Genomic DNA, 22,636 nt, shown 5'->3' with positions numbered 1-22,636 from the left:
TTAACAAGGGTGACCCTGTGCAGGGACTATTTTTGGGGTTATCACCGTCTCATTCAGTTTTTGTCAAAATCCCCATGGGTTTCCCCCCTCTAGGGAATCTCCTTTTGTTAGTTCTCCCATAAAGAGCTTATTACATCACCCCATAAATCTGGTTTGTGTGCTTTTTGACACATTTTAAAGTGGATTATTTTGGTCAAGGAACAAATGAATTACTGTACCTTTTTTTGTATGTGTTTTATTGGATTATCATGTCATGAAACCCCAAAACCTTTCAAATCAAATACATATACTTACTATGTGTTGGCCAAAATGAGTTTCTATAACTCACAGAAAATGACTTCTCTCTTACATTTTTTTACAGTAAATGGTTTAAAGGGGTAATCAGTTTAATGCAAATAAGTAGTATTTGAAGGGTGATATAATTTTTCAATATACTCTCTGTAACAATGCCTTAAAGAGGACCTTTCATCAGCATCAAGTATGTAAACTGAATATACATACATGGAGAGCGGCGCCCAGGGATCCCCCTGCACTTACTATTATCCCCGGGCGCCGCTCCGTTCTCCTGTTATAGGCTCCGGTAAAGTCATAGTTAGGCTCCACCCATTTGAGCCTGCCGCGGTCTCCTTCTCCTATGTTGTAGCGCTGGCCAATCGCAGCGCTCAGCTCTTAGCCATGCTATGAGCTGAGCGCTGCGATTGGCCAGCGCTACAGCATAGGAGAAGGAGACCGCGGCAGGCTCAAATGGGTGGAGCCTAACTATGACTTTACCGGAGCCTGTAACCAGAGAACGGAGCGGCGCCCGGGGATAATAGTAAGTGCAGGGGGATCCCTGGGCGCCGCTCTCCATGTATGTATATTCAGTTTACATACTTGATGCTGATGAAAGGCCCTCTTTAAGGGTTTTTAAGATCTCTGCTTGCTGTCATTCTTTCCAGTGGAGAAACATCTGTCCTTGCTGTATGATGATGGTTGGGAATGATTACGGTTAAAATACAGTTATCAGCTCCGTGTCTTGTAATGAGTCATGCTCCTGGGTGATCATCACATGACCATGGACAGAATCTTTTTTTCCTTTGGAGTTAGCAATAAAAAAAATCCGTATTGGGTGATAGCAATCGGAACTCTTAAAAACTGCGAGGAAGCGATACACGAATTATATTGGAAATTTGTATAACTTTTCAAAAGACAAAACCTGCTAAGTTATGATCATGTGCTGGAGAGATCCACACATTAATTGTCTTGTACTAATATAGTAACTATGGGGGAGATTTATCATATTGGTGTAAAGGAAAACTGGCTTAGGTGCCCGTAGCAACCAATCAGATTTCACCTTTCATTTTCCAATGGACCCGTGAAAAATGAAAGGTGGAATCTCATTGGTTGCTATGGGCAACTACACCAGTTTTCCTTTACACCAGTTTTGATAAATCTCCTCCTACATTTTTATTTTTTGTAATTTTTATCACTTTTCCTTGGGATAGGCAATCAACATCAGTTTGTGGTGGAGGGGTGTCCGACTCTTGGCATCTCCACTGATCAGCTGATTGAAGGGACCACAGCCCTTGTGTGTCAGATGCACCGGAACTGTCTACCTGCACACCTACCTAGTAATGGTGCAGGTTTCTAAAGCAGGAGACCAAGCTGTTCCACCCTGGAGATGGATTGCAAGTAGACCAAGGCAAACAATGAAGAGGTGTGGCCCCTTCAACCAGCTGATCAGTTGGAGTGCTGAGAATTGGACCCCACAATATGATATTGGCAGTATCCTGAGGCTAGGCCATCAGTATCCAGAACTTGAAACCTCTTTAATAAAAATAAATGACATAACACTGCCCCATTACTGCAATTATGAAAAGGTAATGGAAGCTGACTCACAAAAGACTGTTCTGACTCTTACCCTGGAATGAAATTAAACCCTCATCATCGCTGGACATTGGAGAAATCTATGACAACTGTGAGTTCCCTGAGTGCAGCATGGGAAGAACATGTTCAGAGGCAGTGAATGACAGGTAAGCAGCGTTCCTGTTTGGGACACCAAGTGAATGTCATACATTATATACTGTGATCTTCAATGGGTGTCTTGCCCCAGAACACTGATATCTGCTTCCCTCAAGAATAATGCACCAATACTGGAGTCCCCAGATGTAAAATAGCAACAAAGCATTTAGGGCTATTCCATTTGCATTTACAAATGCTGGATTACTCAGATGTCATCCATGTATGCATTTATATTCACAATTATATGCATTATTACATACCTCTGTCTTGGTGGGACCTCTAGCACTGTTCATCCTGGAGGATTTAAGACTAATAAGGAAAGATGGATGACAGAATTCTTATAGAAAATCTATCATAAAAAAATGAAAGGGCATAAAATATTACTAATATACAGTATGTATGTACTAAAATATTTTAACATTAAAGAGAGCTGTTATAGTGGTGGCCCATGGCTACCACTGCTCTAATAACCAATTCCAGATTTCTGTATCCTAGTGGTGCAGACCAACCTCCCGCTCTCTCCACCTCAGTTGGGCCTGGCTGCCAGGGTTGCTCTGTCCCTCAACGCAGACCAGAAAGGCCTCTCCTAATCTGCTCCTATGGCTGGCTACCTTGGGGTACTTAAGGCACCTTCCCCTATGGGAGAGTGCCTGAGCAATAGGTTCCTAGCCTGCTAGTATCCTGTAAATGTGTTGCATTTGTCTGGCTGTGTAGCGACTTTCTTCCCGTTTCCTGGATTTTGATCCCCTGCTGTCTGACCTGACCTCGGACCATTCACCATATATGTACTCTGCCTGTCCTGACCTCAGCTTGTCCCTGACTATGATTTTGCCTGATCCCTTGGTGCCCTGCGCTGGTGTGTCTTGACCACCATGGGTTAAATGTCAATTATAAAGAAACTACTCCAGGAGGTAGTGGCATTGTGGTTATCCTACAGCAAAATCCAGATCTCTGTACAGGGGTTAAAGGGTGAGTACCAGGGGACTGCCAGGATAAGGCCCTAAGGAGTAGCCCAAAGTCAAATCTGTTGGTTGACACTGCCATAACAGGAGCATCCAGAATTAGGGTGCATGTGATATTGCAGTTCAGACCATTCACTGCAATGGAGCTTCAATTTCAGACCCATCTGATGAGCAGGTGTGGCACTGTTTGTATAAGAAAGAAGGCATGTATTGTTAGTCCTATACAGCCTGTTCAAGATATACTTCCATCAGAAAGGAATCTTTTTTTAAACTCAATATTCATAAAAAAAAAAAACAATTTTAAAGGGCTTCTGTCACCCCACAAAACTCTTTTTTTTTTTTTTGGATAGTTACATTCCTTATAGCGCGATATAGGAGAATATAATCTCATCACTTACTTTGATGCGGCCGTTTCTTTAGAAAACAAAGTTTTATAATATGTAAATCCGGTCTCTACCAGCAAGTAGGGCGGCTACTTGCTGGTAGCCGCTGCAGAAAACCGCCCCCTCGCCGTGTTGATTGACAGGGCCAGCCGTGATCTCCTCCTCCGGCCGGCCCTGTCAGTATTTCAAAAATCACGCGCCTCTGTTCATTCGGCGCAGGCGCTCTGAGATGAGGAGGCTCGTCTCCTCAGAACTCCCTCAGTGCGCCTGCGCCGATGACGTCTTCTCTTTCGGTGATGTCATCGGCGCAGGCGCACTGAGGGAGTTCTGAGGAGACAAGCCTCCTCATCTCAGAGCGCCTGCGCCGAATGAACAGAGGCGCGCGATTTTTGAAATACTGACAGGGCCGGCCGGAGGAGGAGATCACGGCTGGCCCTGTCAATCAACACGGCGAGGGGGCGGTTTTCTGCAGCGGCTACCAGCAAGTAGCCGCCCTACTTGCTGGTAGAGACCGGATTTACATATTATAAAACTTTGTTTTCTAAAGAAACGGCCGCATGAAAGTAAGTGATAAGATTATATTCTCCTATATCGCGCTATAAGGAATGTAACTATCCAAAAAAAAAAAATATTTGTTTTGTGGGGTGACAGAAGCCCTTTAAGACATTTTTGGATGTTTTACATTTCGGCAGTTCTATATGATTGAAAATTAAATACAAAATGTCATCCTTTAATACCAGTTAGCACAGAGAGATAAAACGCCTATATAGACAGGTAATCTATTATTTAGTTTACTGCTGCTATAAGGGACAGATGTTATTTGTTAGCAAAATAGTAGATTTGTAGAAATAGAATAACAGTTTGACAGATGTATAGTTTTCTTGATAGGTCTAAATAAAGATGTCCACAGAAGAGCATTGCACTTATCAGTGTAATGTGTGATGTGCTCTATTTAAGTCACTCCTTCCCTCCCTGGCCACAGTGGATGTTCTGACTGAGAAAATCAAGTGAGGTTGTTTGCCGTACTAAAGCCTCATTCACACATTAGTGTTAAGGTCAGTGAACCAGGACTGGAGCCTCCACAGACATAAGGTGTAAGGGAAAGATCTGCTCCTGTTCTGTGTTTAGAGCTGCACCTGGTTTTGGCTCAACATCACTGGTGGAAATCACTGACCGAACACTGACGTGTGAATGAGGCATGAAAGTCCAAACAAAGAGGAAGGTATGCAGATAAAATTATACGGTTGTGTGAATGTAATTACTGTGTTGATCCATAATACCCTATATTAGAGGAAAAATTCCTTCCCTACTCCAAATATGAATCTTGAATAATAAATGGGGATAACTATTAGATCAGTGGGGGTCCTACCCCTTGGACTATAACCAATCCCAAGAATGGGGACCACGTACCTTTGGAAATAAATAGAGCAGCAGGTTGGCATGTGCACTGCCACTTCATTCATCTCTATAGGAGTTCTGGAAATAGTCAAACGCTGTACTCGGCTGTATCTGGATTTCCCATAGAGATGAATAGAGCAGCAGTTCACATACCGCTCCGTTTATTTTGGAGGGCCTCGAAGGGTAAGTGTTCCCCATTCTTGTGATAGGTGGGGGTCTCAGCGGTATGACTGCCACTGTTCTAATAGTTATCGCCCATCCTGTGCATAAGGGTTAACTTGTAATAACTTTATTCTGCAGGGCAGTGAATGAACGACTCGCAGCAAGCTTTCTGTCAATCTGTACACAATGGTGCTCTGATTTTAATTCAAGGAAGAGTATTTTTTACACGAGGTACCAAATAACATTGTAGAAAGTACTGTCATAGGAGGCAATATACTGCAGCACAGGGTATTATATTGTATATTCATTTTTTACACCACAAACTCCATTTTCAAAATTGGGTGAGTTATCACTGAGATTTCGCAAATGCACTTCAGTAGGGGCATTGCATAAAAAACTGGAGTATCCATTCCAGACAAAAGTGATAGGTTTAGAGACGTACCAAATTGAACAAACTGTGTGACATATGATAAATTTGGCGTGAAATACTGAAGCAGCACTGACTTAAAATATCAGTCATGATAAATTCCTCCATGTCTTAATCTGCAATTTAACCCACTTAAGACCAAGCGCCCTAATTGTATGGCGCTTGGTCCTGGAGCGCCGTACATGTACAATGCTGGAAAAACACTCCTACAATCTACAAGGAGCAGGTCGGGTCCCTGGCTGTAGGATCCTGAGGAGAAGACAGAAGCAGTTTATTACCACTTCTGTCTTCTCCTGTGCTCTGTACATAGAGCTCAATGAGTGATATGCAGCAAATACAGGAAGTGGCTGTGCCTCGGAGGCATACTGTAGGTGAGCTGCAGGTCTTAGCAGACCCTGATAAGCTTTGCTTGTGCAGAATGCCCCAACAGGGAACTATTTTCCCCTCTAACTAGGGCTCCATTGGATGTCCCAGTTATAGTGGAAATACAAAAATAAAGTGTCAGTATCTTCCAGAGGTCTTTTAATGTCTAATTCTTCAATGTGCCAAAAAGAAATTAAAAAAATAACTAAAACTATAATAAAAATTGTTATGGCTCAAGAAAGTCATGTCCACAGAGTACTACCTTTAATAATTTAAGAGGCTATCCCACGAAATTGAATACTCTTTTTAAAACCTTTTCAGTCACTTATCTGGAAGACTTTCTTTCCTTTCTGTGGGTGGGCAGCAGCTCATCAAGCAACTGCATTTCCCAGGATGCATTGCAGCTAGCTCTTGTAAAACACTTCCTCCCCTGCATAGAAAATAGTCCCTCCATATAAACCCCCATATGATATGTAATGCTACCAAAATTTCCTTCACCGTCTAGAGAAAGATATACCTATATATTCCTATGTATTTCAAAGTTAAACATGAATGAATGAAAGTTTGCGGACCGCTTTACTTTGAGCTCTGTACATTGGCACTGAGGATAGGTGAAGGGAGCATGGAAGGTACTGAGGCTGTTAGACCTCTGTGTGCAGGTGAAGGTGGACCAGAAGGATAAACAGTAGGGGGCGCTGCCTGAGACTAAAGAAAATGTATATAAACAAAAACTGGCAATGTGTTTATTTAATTTGTATTGCAATAATACTTAATTTGAAATGCTCTATTCATTGCATTGTTATACTTTTCGTTGGGTAACCCCATTAAAAACCCTGACTCTCTACAAGGATGGATTGACTCCAGCAGTATGGGAGCTTCTTCTACAGGGTGTAAGGACAGGTGCATCTTTAAATCTAACCATACTTTCTGCCATTACTAATTCCAGTATGGCCATGTAGCATAAACTACATTTCTAACAGTAAAATAAGGCTACTTTCACACTTGCGCTTTCCGTTTCCGCTATTGAGATCCGTCATTCATTGTCAATGGGGACAAAACTGAACGAAACGGAATGCATTCTGTTCCATTTGGTGGCATCCCCATCGCGGACAGAACAACGTTTTTCTGTCTGCGATGTGGTGCGGAGCAAGACGGATCCATCATGACTCACAATATAAGTCATTGGGGATGGATCCGTTTTCTCGGACACAATAGAAAACGGATCGGTCCCCCATTGACTTTCAATGGAGTTCATAACAGATCTGTCTTGGCTATTTTAAAGATAATACAACCGGATCCGTTCATAACGGATGCAGATGGTTGTATTATCAGTAACGGAAGCGTTTTTGCTGATCCATGACGGATCCAGCAAAAACGCTGGTGTGAAAGTAGCCTAACACGCTTGTATTTTGGAATTATCTCTCTTGCTTTTGCTGCAAGAAGTGACCTTGTGTTCTGTGTGCCAAAACAGATTCATGTATCACAAACATTATAAAAGGAGGATAGGGCTTCTTTGTCATATAATGGAACACAACTAAATTCTCCTGGTAATTTTTCATATGCTTAAAGGGGTATTCCCATCAGAGACAATGGGGGCATAGCCGAGCCAGTACTTGGCTATTTTTGGCTGTCCCATAGAAATGAATGGAAGGCGACTTTCCCTGCTCAGTTCTCGGTGTAGGTGCGGGTCCCTATTGTCTGTGATGGGAAAACCCCTTTAAGGACTTGGACTCTGGACTCTCCAACCTTCATTTGGTTTCTTTTTGAGCCATTCAGAGATGGATTTGCTTGTGTGCTTCAGATCATTGTCTTGCTACATAACCCAACTGTGAACTTATGGGCAGACATTCTCCTTCAGGATTTTCTGATATAGACAATTGGTATTGGTTGGTATGATGTACTTATGTTGGAATGTGGTGTTAGCTTTATGACATATGTTAACAGGACTTATGTCTTCCAAAAAGATCTACCTTTCAGTCAGGGGAATGTTAAATCACTCCACAGGATTTTATCCCATGGACCCATCTAGATTTGTTTTTGTAAATGCTAGGTGAGCCTTTGTGTATATTGATCTTAGCTGAGGCAAGATGGGCCTGCAATTCTTTAGATGTTCGTCTGGGTTCTTTTGTGACCTACTGGTTTAGTCATCAATGCGCTCTTGGTGAGATTTTGGTAGGTCGGCCACTCCTGGAAAGGGTCACCATTGTTCACAGTTTTCACCATTTGTGGATAATGGCTCTCTCTGTGGTTCACCAGAGTCCCAGAGCCTTAGCAATGGCTTTGTAGCCCTTTCCAGACCAGTACATTTCAATGATTTTGTTTGACATCTGTACTTGAATCTCTTTAGAACGTGGCTGCTTTTTGAGAACTTCTAGCCTGCTTCACATTGCCAGACAGGTTCTGTTTATGAAAAAAGGAGTTACAGCCAGCTCACCTTCCGATCCTATTGACGGTGCACGGGGCGGACTCAAGCCAGTCCAGCAATAGATAGATGAAGTAAAAGAATGCTCCAGCACCGAAGGGCGTTTTGTACAAAATCCCGTTCTTTATTGAATTCTTCACCGAAAATACAGGTACGGACAGCGACAGTGGCACAGGGACCCACTGTTTCCCACGACCTACGCGTTTCGAACAATATCGTTCTTACTTCTTAGACCATGAGTAAGAACGATATTGTTCGAAACGCGTAGGTCGTGGGAAACAGTGGGTCCCTGTGCCACTGTCGCTGTCCGTACCTGTATTTTCGGTGAAGAATTCAATAAAGAACGGGATTTTGTACAAAACGCCCTTCGGTGCTGGAGCATTCTTTTACTTCATCTATAGGTTCTGTTTATGTGATATTTCGTTTCAATGGGTTTGGCAGTAATAATGCCTGGGTATGACTAGTGAAATATAACCCAATCATTAATTTAATTTTGTTAACATTTTGATTTAATAGCTAAGTGGGCAATTACTTTTCACATAGGGACAGATAGGGTTGGAAAATGAATCATGAAACAAATTAAATCATTTTGTGTTTATTTGGGTTATCTTTGTCTAATATTAATAGTATTTTGATGATCTGAAACATCCAAGTCGGACAAATATGCAAAAAGAGAAGAAATTGGGAAGAGGCAAATACTTTTTTCACTACACTTGTCCATCCCTTTGTATGTCTTCTATAAATATATTTCTTCTCTCCCACGAGATGATCCACTGGTACTCTGGTGGGCCAGTCCAAAGCTGGATATGAGATGGATAGATATGAGAGGGGTTTTCCACAGTTTAAAAGCCAGCACATGACATCACAGCATTCCATGACAAAACAGCATTCCATGACATCACAATAGTGATCCTTGCATACCTCCCCACAGCAAGTTTTTTAATACTAAGCCATGCCTCTAAATCTGCCCAATGCCTATACACACCCAATCCTGTCCAGACCCCTTAGTGCACCCACATGGTAATTATTCTCCCTTTGTAGTAAAGCACAGTACTAATTATCATGTTGTGTCCCCACACAGTAGTGTCTCCATCACAGTAGTTATGCCCACATTGTGCTCTTTTCACACTAGTTATGCCCCCTTAGTGCTCCCACACAGTGGTAATGCTCACATTATGCTCTCACACAGTAGTTATGCCCCTTTCACAGTAGTTATACCCCCTTATTGCCTCCACATAGTAGTAATTCCCACATGATGCTCCCACACAATACTTATGCCCACATTGTGCCCCTTTCACAATAGTTATGCCTCCCTTACAGTAGTACCACTTTTACAGTAGTTATGCCCGCATTGTGCCCCTTTCACAGTAGCTATAGCCTTCTTACACTAGTGCCCCTTTCACAGTAGCTATGCCCTTCTTACACTAGTTCCGCTTTCACAGTAGTTTTGCCCACATTGTGCCCCCTTCACAGTAGTTATGCCCCCCTTACACTATTACACCTCTCACAGTAGTTATGCCGACATTGTGTCTCATTCACAGTAGTTATGCCCACATGGTGCCCCCACACAGTAGTTATGTCCACATTGTGCCCCCTTCACAGTAGTTATGCCCCCCTTTCAGTAGTGCCCCCTTCACAGCAGTTATCCTCTCGTTTCAATTGTTCTCCTTTCATAGTAGTTATGTCCCCCTTTCAGTTATGCCCCCCCCCCCTCCCCCACAGGCTGTTAAAAGGGTTTTCCGAGACTTTTAAACTGATGACCTATCCTCTAGATAGGTCATCACTATCTGATCAGTGGGGGTTGACACCCTGGACCCCTCCGATCAGCTGTTTGAAAAGGCACCAGTGCTCACAGTAGCAGGCCATCTCACAGCTTAGCCTAGGGCCTAGGCCATGTGACTTAACGTTCATCGGTCACATGGTCTAGGTGCAGTCAGCCCCTTTGAAGTGAATAGGGCTAAGCTGCGATACCAAGCACAGCACAGTACAATGTACGGTGCTGTACTTGGCATACCTTCCAACTTTTTGGATGGTAAAAGAGGGACACATGGTTCATTGTGTGAAAGATCAATTTTTCCTGCATATTTATACATTTTAATTAGTTTTCGTAGCACACAATAATGCACAAATTATCTGAATATTGAAATTTGAAAATAAAATATATATGAAATATAAAAAAATGGCCTTAGGTACGTTGCCTTTCTTTCGGTGCGTTGCGAATTCCAGTAGTGAAGTGGGCAATGTTCACATCTATAGACACGTTTTCTTAAAAGGACCGCGCTGCACCCGGACAGAGCTGAAAAATCCTCCTTTCCAGATCTCACAGGAATTTCTTGAATATGGGTAAGCGATCAGCTCACTTAAGTACACCTCTCCTCCAGGTAACCTTATGAGAAATCAAGGTGCCACCAATAGTGAAGTACATTCACACGAGGTTCCAACTGCAAGGTTTTTATTATACTTACAAGATGGATAAAATCACATGCAGTGTATACACATCAATTCACCCACCAAGAGGCAGTCTTTATATATCTGCCACTGATAGGCTACACCTTTTTAAAATCATCATAGCTCAAAGGGCTCAATACAAACATTAAAACATCCAAAAAATACATCAAATACATTCATTATACAAATATCACATATAGACCTCCTTTGGGTCACCAAATTATTAGTTATAGCGTGAATTATAAATTACCAACATATCTGAACTGCTTCAGACTGATCACATGACATTAAACATAATACCAGTCAAAAAAAAAAAAGAAGATATAAAATAGTATCAAAACACCATACATGATCGCATGTTTAACACAGAGACAATATAACAAAATAGCAAAGACAGGTGCACGCTGCGGTCTTACTAAACCCTCAAACTGGTTTTAAAATTGAGAGATTAGTCAACATGTCCTACGGTGTAGAACATGTCTAAGCCCGGGCACCACGCCAAGGTTTCTCAAGTAGCCCGGGACCTAACACTCTCCTAACTGGGCCGTATGGGCAATACCAGGAGCCAGTGGGCAAATTACAGGAGCATGAGGCCGACTCACAAACAACTCACCAGTTACCTCCAGCATGTGTCCATGCTTACAATGGGAGGAGGGAGGAGTCTGCGAGTCCCACTCAAGACCAGCTAATAAGGCCTAGGCCTCACAGGTGCACCTAAATGTGGCCTGTAGATGGAAAATAGGCACATTTAAATTGGAGTTTATACACCTCCAAAAATTTCTATATATACAAACTGAAAAGACTAGCGTGGTATTAGCAGGAGGTGCTCAAACCCACATGCAGTCGTGCATATATATAGGGGAGCAAATCCTGCACTTGTGGCCCGTTGCTAATGGCGATCCCCAGCAAAAATGCATACGGTGGAGGATGCCCGCAGCGAACCACAAGTACCACAATAGACATCACACACAAGGTAGCAATTGTGTGGATGTCATAATCAATATAACAAAATAGCAAAGACAGTTTAAAACCAGCATTCCTATGAATAGCAAAGAAATACATAGGCTCACACAAAATAGCTGGGTAACATGATGTTAACAAACTCAGCCATGGCACTCCCAGGGTTAATGGACAAAGTAACCACATACACATCTCTGTGCATGCGGCACTCCCAGAGTTAATAGACAGATTCCCACATACCCATGTCTGGATTAGTTATATCCTATTTGTATAGCATTCACCTAATCACTACTATCCACCTATTACGGAAGCATATTGCCTTACTCAATAAACCTTAGGGGCTAAACCCTCATTCACGGACAGCCGAAACGTCACCTTAGTCAATCATAAACCCTGATCAATCATACCTGATACCGCCCTCCTCCATGCATCACTAACCCAGAAGTCTCACATAGTAGAGTCCCACCAGTGAAGACGTCAGGAGACACGTGGTTCTTCCCAGCCTATAACAAAATGACACGTCATAGGGACGCCTCCCAGGTGTCGTAGGACCACCCTTCAGTAGTTGTTTCCCTCCACGCCAATGCGGTTTCACTAACTCCATCCCTACAAAAGACAGGCCACTTGGATCTTTCTAATGCTTGATTTTAAAATGCATCGAGACACTGTGGGTCTCAAGTCCCTTTCTGATATTCCGGACATGCTCCTGAACCCTAACTTTCAGCTTACGCATGGTGCGGCCCACATACTGGAGCCCACATGGGCACTCCAGCATGTAGACCACCCCTATGCTTTCACATGTAATACATCCTTTTATTTTATAATCCTGACCCTTCTGATTTGAATGTACATTTTGGGTGTCCCTCTTTCTTTTTTCTTTCTTCCTATTGCGGCACGGCAGACAGAACCTACACCATGTAAACTTACTCCCTTTCCTAATACCCTCCGAATATAGAGAGCTATGCACCAATTTAGTTCGTAGACTTGGTGCCTTTCTGAAAATCACATTGGGATGTTCCGGGATATCCTTCCCCAGCACTGGATCATTTTTCAGGGTTGACCAGTTCTTCCTTATTATATTCTTAATATTACCAGCTTGGACATTGTGTTCCTTATTCTCCCTGAGGCTCCCTCTCCTGTTTTTTCTCTCTCTACTTCTTCTCTACATTTCTCTAGATCTTCTCTGCAATAACCTTTCTCCAGAAACCATTCACTGATGACCTCACTTTGCGCTCTAAAGTCCTCCAACTTTGTGCAATTACGATGGATCCTTTTAAGTTGTCCCTTAGGTATGTTTTTCAACCAGGGGGCATGGTGACAACTGGAAGTGTCTATATACCCATTGACGTCAGTCTCCTTGAATAATGTTTTGGTCTTCAAGTGATTGTCCTCCACAAAGATTGTCAAATCAAGGAAATCAATGCTGCTGCTGACTGTACTTGTGAAGGAGAGGTTCCATTGATTACTGTTTAGACTGTCAATAAAGTCCAAAAGACCCTGTCTTCCTCCCCTCCATACAATCAGACAGTCATCAATGAACCTCCTCCAAACAACAAGTTCACCAAAAGCAGTCATTTTATTTAGAACGGGGTTGATGTTTTCTTTCTCCCAATAGCAGAGGAGCTGAGGCAGGACCCTTTGATGACAGAGATACAAGGGAGGTTCATCCTCGATTGTGTAGACTTCTGCCTCTGTCACAATTACTTTTGGCACAAGGAGAACTACTACCTCCAGCGCACAGGAACGGCGATGGGGGCGAAATTCGCCCCCAGTTTCGCTAATGTTTTTATGGGGGCGTGGGAGAAAGAAAACATCAACCCCGTCCTGAATAAAATGACTGCTTTTGGTGAACTTGTTGTTTGGAGGAGGTTCATTGATGACTGTCTGATTGTATAGAGGGGAGGAAGACAGGGTGTTTTGGACTTTATTGACAGTCTAAACAGTAATCAATGGAACCTCTCCTTCAGGAGGGAGAATAAGGAAAGATTTTCGCTTTTCTTTTCTCACCCAATACAATGTCCAAGCTGGTAATATTAAGAATATAATAAGTTAGAACTGGTCAACCCTGAAAAATGATCCAGTGCTGGGGAAGGATATCCTGGAACATCCCAATGTGATTTTCAGAAAGGCACCAAGTCTACGAACTAAATTGGTGCATAGCTCTCTATATTCGGAGGGTATTAGGAAAGGGAGTAAGTTTACATGGTGTGGGTTCTGTCTGCCGTGCCGCAATAGGAAGAAAGAAAAAAGAAAGAGGGACACCCAAAATGTACATTCAAATCAGAAGGGTCAGGATTATACAATAAAAGGATGTATTACATGTGAAAGCATAGGGGTGGTCTACATGCTGGAGTGCCCATGTGGGCTCCAGTATGTGGGCCGCACCATGCGTAAGCTGAAAGTTAGGGTTCAGGAGCATGTCCGGAATATCAGAAAGGGACTTGAGACCCACAGTGTCTCGATGCATTTTAAAATCAAGCATTAGAAAGATCTACATGATGGATTCCCTGCAGCCAAAAGGGATGAATGTAGAATTCGATCTTAAACCTTGCCTCACTTGAAAGAGTCTTCTGCAATCCCCACTCTGTCCATGTCTTGGTTCGTGGCAGTAGTGAGGGACTAACCGCTGCTGGCTGGAGACATTCGTGTGGATCGCTTTGCCCGTCATTCATTCCTGGATGGAGGGAAGTGTCCTCAGGAGAAGGACTCTGCTATTGGTGGAGAAGGATCGTGTGGGGAGTGGCCATCCATGAATGAATGGGGTAGCGTTTCCACGGTGTATAAACAACTACTGAAGGGTGGTCCTACGAGACCTGGGAGGTGTCCCTATGACGTGTCATTTTGTTATAGGCTGGGAAGAACCACGTGTCTCCTGACGTCTTCACTGGTGGGACTCTACTATGTGAGACTTCTGGGTTAGTGATGCATGGAGGAGGGCGGTATCAGGTATGATTGATCAGGGGTTATGATTGACTAAGGGGGTGGTGACGTTTCGGCTGTCCGTGAATGAGGGTTTAGCCCCTAAGGTTTATTGAGTAAGCCAATATGCTTCCGTAATAGGTGGATAGTAGTGATTAGGAGAATGCTATACAAATAGGATATAACTAATCCAGACATGGGTATGTGGGAATCTGTCTATTAACCCTGGGAGTGCCGCATGCACAGAGATGTGTATGTGGTTACTTTGTACATTAACCCTGGGAGTGCCATGGCTGAGTTTGTTAATATCATGTTACCCAGCTATTTTGTGTGAGCCTATGTATTTCTTTGCTATTCATAGGAATGCTGGTTTTAAACTGGTTTAGATTTATTTGTCTCTGTGTTAAACATGCGATCATGTATGGTGTTTTGATACAATTTTATATCTTTTTTTTTTTTTTTTTTTTTTTTTGACTGGTATTATGTTTAATGTCATGTGATCAGTCTGAAGCAGTTCAGATATGTTGGTGATTTATAATTCACGTTATAACCAATAATTTGGTGACCCAAAGGAGGTCTATATGTGATATTTGTATAATGAATGTATTTGATGTATTTTTTGGATGTTTTAGCTATGATGATTTTAAAAAGGTGTAGCCTATCAGTGGCAGATATATAAAGACCGCCTCTTGGTAGGCGTAGTAGATACTCCTGACGAAGCTTCACAAAGTGAAACCCAGGTCGGGTGAATTGATTTGTATACACCGCATGTGATTTTATCCATCTTGTAAGTATAGTAAAAACCTTGCAGTTGGAACCTCGTGTGAATGTACTTCACTATTGGTGGCACCTTGATTTCTCATAAGGTTACCTGGAGGAGAGGTGTACTTAAGTGAGCTGATCGCTTACCCATATTCAAGAAATTCCTGTGAGATCTGGAAAGGAGGATTTTTCAGCTCTGTCCGGGTGCAGCGCGGTCCTTTTAAGAAAACATTGAAATTTGAAAGTCCAAATTACATCAAATAATGAAATAATATACAAGGCAGGATCTAATATATAGATAGGAACCAGATAAACACTTTCCGGATCAATATTGTACATGTAATAATGCAATTCTATACCTCAGATCAAAAAGAGGGGCATTTAAGGAGCAAAGAGGGACAGAGGAATTTGGGTCAAAAAGAGAGACACTTGGAAGGTCTGACTTGGTGAGCCGAGAGAAGGCCATGGTGCTACTCAAACAGCCAGTGCTTTCTCAAACAGCTGATCGGCGGGGTCCCCGGGTGTCTGACCCCCACCATCAGAAACTGATGACTTTTTCAGAGGATAGGTCATCAGTTTAAAAGTCTTGGAAACACACTTTAATACATTTAAAACAGCAAATACTCACCTAGGTCATTCCCCCTATGATTAGAGCACATCCTGCATTTCCCAGCAGGAGTGATGCAGTCCCACATGTGTGGGCTGTGTAGGTGGTGTACACATGCCTATTCTTGGGCCTGCACATGATATCACAGCATTCTATGACATCACAATGATGGCCCTTGTATAAGAACACCAAACACTATTGGGGCTGTTCGTTCCTTTGCAGGAGGGCGAACTGTGTGGCCAGAAGCTATAGCAGGTATGTACAGAGGTTTACACTCAAGGGATTCATTATTGGGAATAGATAGCTGTGATAGATGGAATGATAGATTGATAGATATAAATAAATGGATAGATATTAGATAGATACATACATACACATTACATGGATAGAAATATAGATAGATGTAACAGTTAGTGGGTGTAGAACCACTATGTCAACCAACCGGTTTGAATTTGGGCTATACCTAGGGGAGTCCCCTGGTATTTGCCCTTTAACCATTATAAAGGGATCTGGACTTCACTGCAGGGGAACCATCAGGATCCTGGAGTAGTCTCAGTCAGGGTCAGAGACACCAGTGGGAAACACTGAGGGATCATGCAAAACTAGCAGTCAGTACTCTCACAGGCTATAACAATGAAAGATGGGTGTCAGCGTCCTTAATCCCCACCGAGGACTCAAATAACCATAAACAAAAATAAACCGCAGCTCTCCAGATACATGCAAAAAGTGATTTATTCACCCATATTTATAGCAGCAGCATTTCAGTCCTATCACAGGTCCTTTCTCAAGCCTTGAGATAGATAGACAGATAGATATAAGTTAGATACATAGATATGAGTTGCACTGTATGGCCACTATTACAGACATCCATCTAGTAGCTCACAGCTGATCTTGGGCTCTTTTCACATTGCGTAGACAGGTTTCAATGGGTGGGAATTTGTCAGTCTGGGAGGCAATAAAGGGGGTTTTCCACAGTTTAAAAGACAGATTGGCAGCTGCATATGCAAATGAGCACATGATATCACAGCATTCCATGACATTACAATGATGGCCCGTGTATAAGAACACCAGACACTATTGGGACTGCCAATTTCCATACAGAAGGGTAACCTGTGTGATCAGAGGCTACAGCAGGTATGTATGGAGGATCTCCAGCTTCCTCTATTTCACAGAACACACTGGGGGATTCATTATTATAGAGATATAGATATATAAGAGTTAGGTAGATATGAGACATAAATAGATAGATACGAGATAAATGAGTACATGACATCACAAGCATGGACCTTTGCATAAGGACATTTTGCATGGTCAGAGGCTACAGCAAGTATGTACAGAAGTTCTCCAGATCCCTCTGCTATGAGGAAACAATGGGGGATGCATAGGTAGATATGGGATAAATAGACAGATTAAAGATAAGAGGTGCTTTTTATTACAGATGTCAATCTAGTAACTAAAAACTGATCTTTGGCTCTTTTCACATTGTATCCACTGGATCCAATGGGTGGGAAGTTTTCAGTTTGGGAGGCAATTAAAAGGCATCAGATTGGCAGCTGCATATGCAGATGAATACATGACATCATGGCACTGTGGACATCACAATGATGGTCCTTGTATTTGAACACCAGACACTATTGAGGCTTTTCATTCCTTTGCAGGAGGGTGACCTGCTTGGTCAGAGGCTACAGTAGGTACTGTATGTACAGAGGTTCTCCAGCTTCCTATAAGCTCACAGGACTTAAAGGGAACCTGTCACCGGGATTTTGTGTATAGAGCTGAGGACATGGGTTGTTAGATGGCCACTAGCACATCCGCAATACCCAGTCCCCATAGCTCTGTGTGCTTTTATTGTGTAAAAAAAACGATTTGATACATATGCAAATTAACCTGAGATGAGTCCTGTCCCTCAGATGAGTCAGGGACAGGACTCATCTCAGGTTAAAAGCACACAGAGCTATGGGGATTGGGTATTGCGGATGTGCTAGCAGCCATCTAGCAACCCATGTCCTCAGCTCTATACACAAAATCCCGGTGACAGGTTCCCTTTAAAGGGAGTCTGTCACCAGCATTTCACTTTTTTAACCTTTACCACTGCTCTCTAGCATGCTTACAGTTAATCAAAACGTTACCTCTGGCATCTTTCCTGCTCTTATAAATCCATCAAAAACGATCTTTATAAGATATGCAAATGAGGGCTCGCAAGTGCCCAGGGGCGGCGTTACTCTCTTAGGTGCCCTGCTTGCTCAGCCTTTTCATTGCGTCCCCCCGCCCCTTCCTACCCTCCGCCCGCCCCAGTTGATTAACTGTAAGCATTATAGAGAGCAGTGGGAAGGGTTAAAAAAGTGAAATGCTGGTGACAGACTCCCTTTAAGGGGGATAGATAGATAGATAGATAGATAGATAGATAGATACAAAGATTGATATGAGATGATATATAGACAAAGGCAGATAGATATGAGATAGATTACATAGATATAACGATCAGTGGGTGTGTAAGCACTGTGTGAACCAACCTTTGCAGGATCTAGCAAGGTAGTAAACCTAATGTTCAGGCAGAGAGAGAGAGAGACAAACAGCGCAGAATATAAAGCAGAGCTGATAACACATTAGAAGTAGCTGCACACAGAGCCAAAGGAGGTTAACCTTTCCAATAGTGCAGAATGAGGTGAGGTTCAATGAAGAATATCCCTAATAGACACACAGGTGCCTGGATCCACTGTTAGAGTGCTGGAACTGCTGAAGAAACAGGGTGAGTGGAGTGGCTATCGTGTCCACCCTAAGTAGCAGAGCTGTTGCAGGCATGGATCACCGGTGTAACAATAGATAGATAAATATGGATCTGGACCTTCGGGGCTCATTATAGTATCAGAGCCTGGACCCACCAGAGGATCCTGTGGTACTCTGGTGGGCCAGTCTGATGCTTTTCTTGCGTGCATTCTGAATGAAAAGCATTTCACTGAAAAAGATATGAAATTTACAACATATCACCATATTTACCAGTTCCCAGCAGGATGCAGACAAGCCACAAAGCAGATGCTCAGGGGCAAAATACTGCTGAACATCCATTCACTCATCTATCATCCATGGGCAGGCTCGGACTGGCCCACAGGGGTACAGGGGAATCCCCCGGTGGGCCCCTGAGCAAGGTGGGCCCCTAGTCTCCCACCCCCTGCACAAGTGGCACATAACACATTAGATTTAGTACACTACATACATATATTCAATTTACAGCACATCAACCCACTTATGTTCATATAAAAAACTTGTTAGATTATTTATTATATTTGAATGTATCCGTACGGTGGGCCCCCAAAATAAATTTTACTGGTGGTCCCTAGGTACCCCAGTCCGACACTGTCCATGGGGGTTGATTAGTATTATAATTGCATATAGATATGGTTACTTGTAGTGCACTACGCTGGCTAACAACCTATTGGTCACTCCCATACTACTAGATCAGAGTCCAGTTGTCTAGCAGCTTCTAAGTTCATCCCATAAAATACTAACCTGCTGGGAGCCGGTGTTTTACCATACATTTGTAGTAAATATTGCCTTTTTCGGTGATATGATGCATTCTCAATGGTCTTCTCCTCCTGGTGTGATGTTTTCCCTTAAAGAGTAATTAAACTTTTTTTCAATTTTTGATATGACATATCAGAAGTGTTGATCAGTGGGGGTCACAGCTCTGAGACCCCCAACGATAGCTAGAACAAGGGGTCAGAAGTGCTCAGCCAAGAGCAGCTTATCCTCGCTGCTGAGTGCGAGATTGTAGACGAGCTCATAGAATTTATTGAAAGCGTCTACAGTCTCACGAGAAGCTGCGCTCGGGTGAGCGCTTATGACCCCTCGTTCGAGCGATCGGTGGGTGTCTTAGAGCTGTGACCCCTGCCGATCAACACTGTCCCTATGACATATCAAAAATTAAAGTGTAGTTACTTAAATTGACTTTAAGCAAATTGACATAATGTGTGCACACAGCCAAAACACAAGATCCTATTCCCTCCTCTCAGATATTGCTTTCTTAAACTCTTTTATTATTACGAATAAAAAATGACATACACTGTCATACAATGTGAGAAACGGTCGGTAGAGCAATTTGCATATCTCAACATACTCTAGTACACTGTTACACATATCTTGCAATTTCGGCAGACAGCAGCATGCATGAAGATAATAATACCTTTTAAGTGGAATGAACAGGAGGGATTATAGGCATTTTACAAAGCCTGGCTCATTCTTGATACGGAATACAGTGTGTGTGGAGATCTGTACCATACGCCCCAGACCCTGTCAAACTTCTGAGGTCTGTTGCGGTGTTTGTATACCAAAGAAATATAGGGTAAGATCTAATTTATTTGTGTTTTCCACATGCCTAAGGTTGGCACATTTGTGTTTTCCACATGCTTAAGGTTGGCACATTTGGGCTGTACCACGTCAAAGCTATACATTTGCGTGCCAGGAACAGCGATTCCCGCAGAAGAATAGACAAATAGTGATCCCATCGATCTTCTTCCATTATTCCCAAGAGACACAGATCTGGAGTGCATGTGACCTAAACAGGCAGCAGGTCTGAAAGAAAAGTAGTCACCCTAGTCCAGAAGGCAGCAATTGCACTACATTCCCACATCATATGCGAAAAATCTGCCTCCATTTTCCCACATCTTGGGCATGCCGTAGAGGACGACCTTCCCATTCTACATAATCTAATCGGTGTGAAATATGTTTGATGAATAATGTAGAGCTGAATTAATTTATTGTTGATTTCTGGTGATACCTGTAAATATGACTCTAATAAATCTGTTATTGATTCATCTGTGAGTGTGGGTATCTGTCTTTTCCATTTATCTATCACCTTCAGGGGAGCAGCAAGCGATTTTTGCTCGGAGCAGATTAGACCTCTGGGCCCTTGGGTTTTAACAACACCTATAAGTGGATATTGGGAAAATTTTGTGTTGGGGTCTGGATACGTAGCCTGTAGGGCAGATCTGAGTTGCAGGTATGAAAAAACATAGATCTGGGTATTTCAAACTTTTGCATCAGGTCTGAGAATGCTAGGAGTACTCCCTGATCATATACATCCCCCAAGCATCGCATCCCAGCCGCTTTCCATCTCTCTGCTCCTATAACCACCTGTATGTGTAATAGGGATTGGTGTTGTCACGAGGGTATCGAGAACCACGCCTGACTCCGTTATACCCGGGGTCAGGAAGTCGCAGCGGTTGGCTGCACGCTCTATTTAAGATAGGGCTGTTTTCCTTATGGTAGCTTTCTGGGTTTGCTTTGCAAACCCTTTTGGCTCACTCAGGGATCCGTAGCTCCTTCTCCTCAGCTGTTCCTTGTCCAGCACTCCCAAATCTCCTTATATTCCTCTCTCACACTTCTATGGTTGCCAGAGATAGAGCTTCCTGCCTGGACATCTATTCTGACCTTCTGGAGCTGTGTTGCTGCGTTCTCTGGTAGTTGGTCCAGAACGCTACCCTCCGGATCCCTGTTGGACCTTTGTGGTCTATTGTGATCGCCCACCTGGGTGTATGTGTTTGTCTGTTTTGTCTGTCCTCTCCCTGGTGTTTCCCTCTTAGTGATAGTGGGGCGGACTAGCGATCCCACCGGCCCGTTCACTATCTAGGGCTCATTTTAGGGAAAGCCAGGGTTTAGGCACGTGATCGCACGTCAGGGCAGTCAGGTGCCAGCCGCAAGGTGAGTTAGGGGTCACCACCTTTCCCTCTCCCTTGGGCAGGGCTTTCCCTTTTTTCCTCCCTGTGCGTTACGTCGGTCATTACAGGTGTGCCATAGTGGTGTTTCAGAGATGACATCAGTAAACCGAGTCGTTAGTTTGGTTTCCCTCCAGCCACGCTGGGCTAGTTTGTGTATAGGAAGTAGCGATTTTTGGGCCCTGGGGAAAGTCTCCAGGACCGACCACAGGGTATGGACTCCCAGGTAGTGTTTCAGGAAGTACTCCTAGATGGGTAGCTCCTCAGTGGTGTACCAAGTATGAAAGAGGCGTAATTGCCCTGCTAGGTAATATAGGCGGTAATCCGTAAGTGCCATGCCTTTCTCAGTCTTTGTTTGTCTTAATGTTTCTAGGCTCAATTTGAATCGGGAGTTAACCCAAATAAAGACTCTGGTCATGGAGTCCAGTTCTTTAAAGACTGACTTTGGAATGGGTACCTCCGAGTGTTGTAGAGCATATAAGGCCTTAGGGAGTGTGATATTTTTATTAGGTTAATGCGTCCTGCCACTGACAAGGGGAGTGACTTCCAGGTTTTGAATTTATCCCGTATATGTGTGATTAGGGGATGAATGTTAAAGGGTTTCTATCACTTCGTTTCACCTATTTAGCTTTCAGACACTAGCGATCAGCTAGTGTCTGCTTTATCTAACCATCCTAATATAAGAGCTTATTGTCCTGCCGTTTAGCTAAAAAAATAACTTATATAGATATGCAAATGAGCCTCTAGGTGCTATGGGGGCGTCATTAGCACCTAGAGGCTCCGTCTACCTTAACAAACTGCCGCCGCCCAGCGCGTCCCTCCAGCCCGCCCATCTCCTCCGGAATGCGATGCTCCTCGTATTCGGCGCATGCGCAGTGAATATCTGATCGCTTCCCTGCTCAGACATCTCCACTGCGCCTGCGCCGATGACGTCATAGTGCTCCGACGAACAGGCGCAGTGGAGATGTCTGAGCAGGGAAGCGATCAGACATTCACTGCGCATGCGCAGAACAGAGACGCGCACGGAGAGGATCGCTTCAGCTGGAGATGGGCGAGCTGGAGATGGGCGGGCTGGAGGGACGCGCTGGGCGGCGGCAGTTTGTTAAGGTAG

The 22,636-nt window shown here is 43.4% G+C and overlaps 1 long non-coding RNA gene across 1 annotated transcript; it reads right to left on the bottom strand.

Annotated features, from left to right (window-relative positions):
* Positions 1-1,227: 1,227 nt before the first annotated feature.
* On the bottom strand, positions 1,228-19,432 carry LOC120996911. The gene is made up of 3 exons (XR_005777976.1): positions 19,322-19,432; positions 2,262-2,310; positions 1,228-2,025 (listed from the first exon to the last, which is right to left on the bottom strand). It is a non-coding gene; the product is annotated as an uncharacterized LOC120996911 (long non-coding RNA).
* Between the last annotated feature and the right edge of the window lie 3,204 nt (positions 19,433-22,636).

The sequence above is a fragment of the Bufo bufo genome, chromosome 4 (genome assembly GCF_905171765.1).
Source record: "Bufo bufo chromosome 4, aBufBuf1.1, whole genome shotgun sequence".
Lineage (NCBI taxonomy): Eukaryota > Metazoa > Chordata > Amphibia > Anura > Bufonidae > Bufo > Bufo bufo.
Note: the sequence above shows the minus strand (reverse complement) of the source record. Positions and strands in the feature narration are given on the sequence as shown.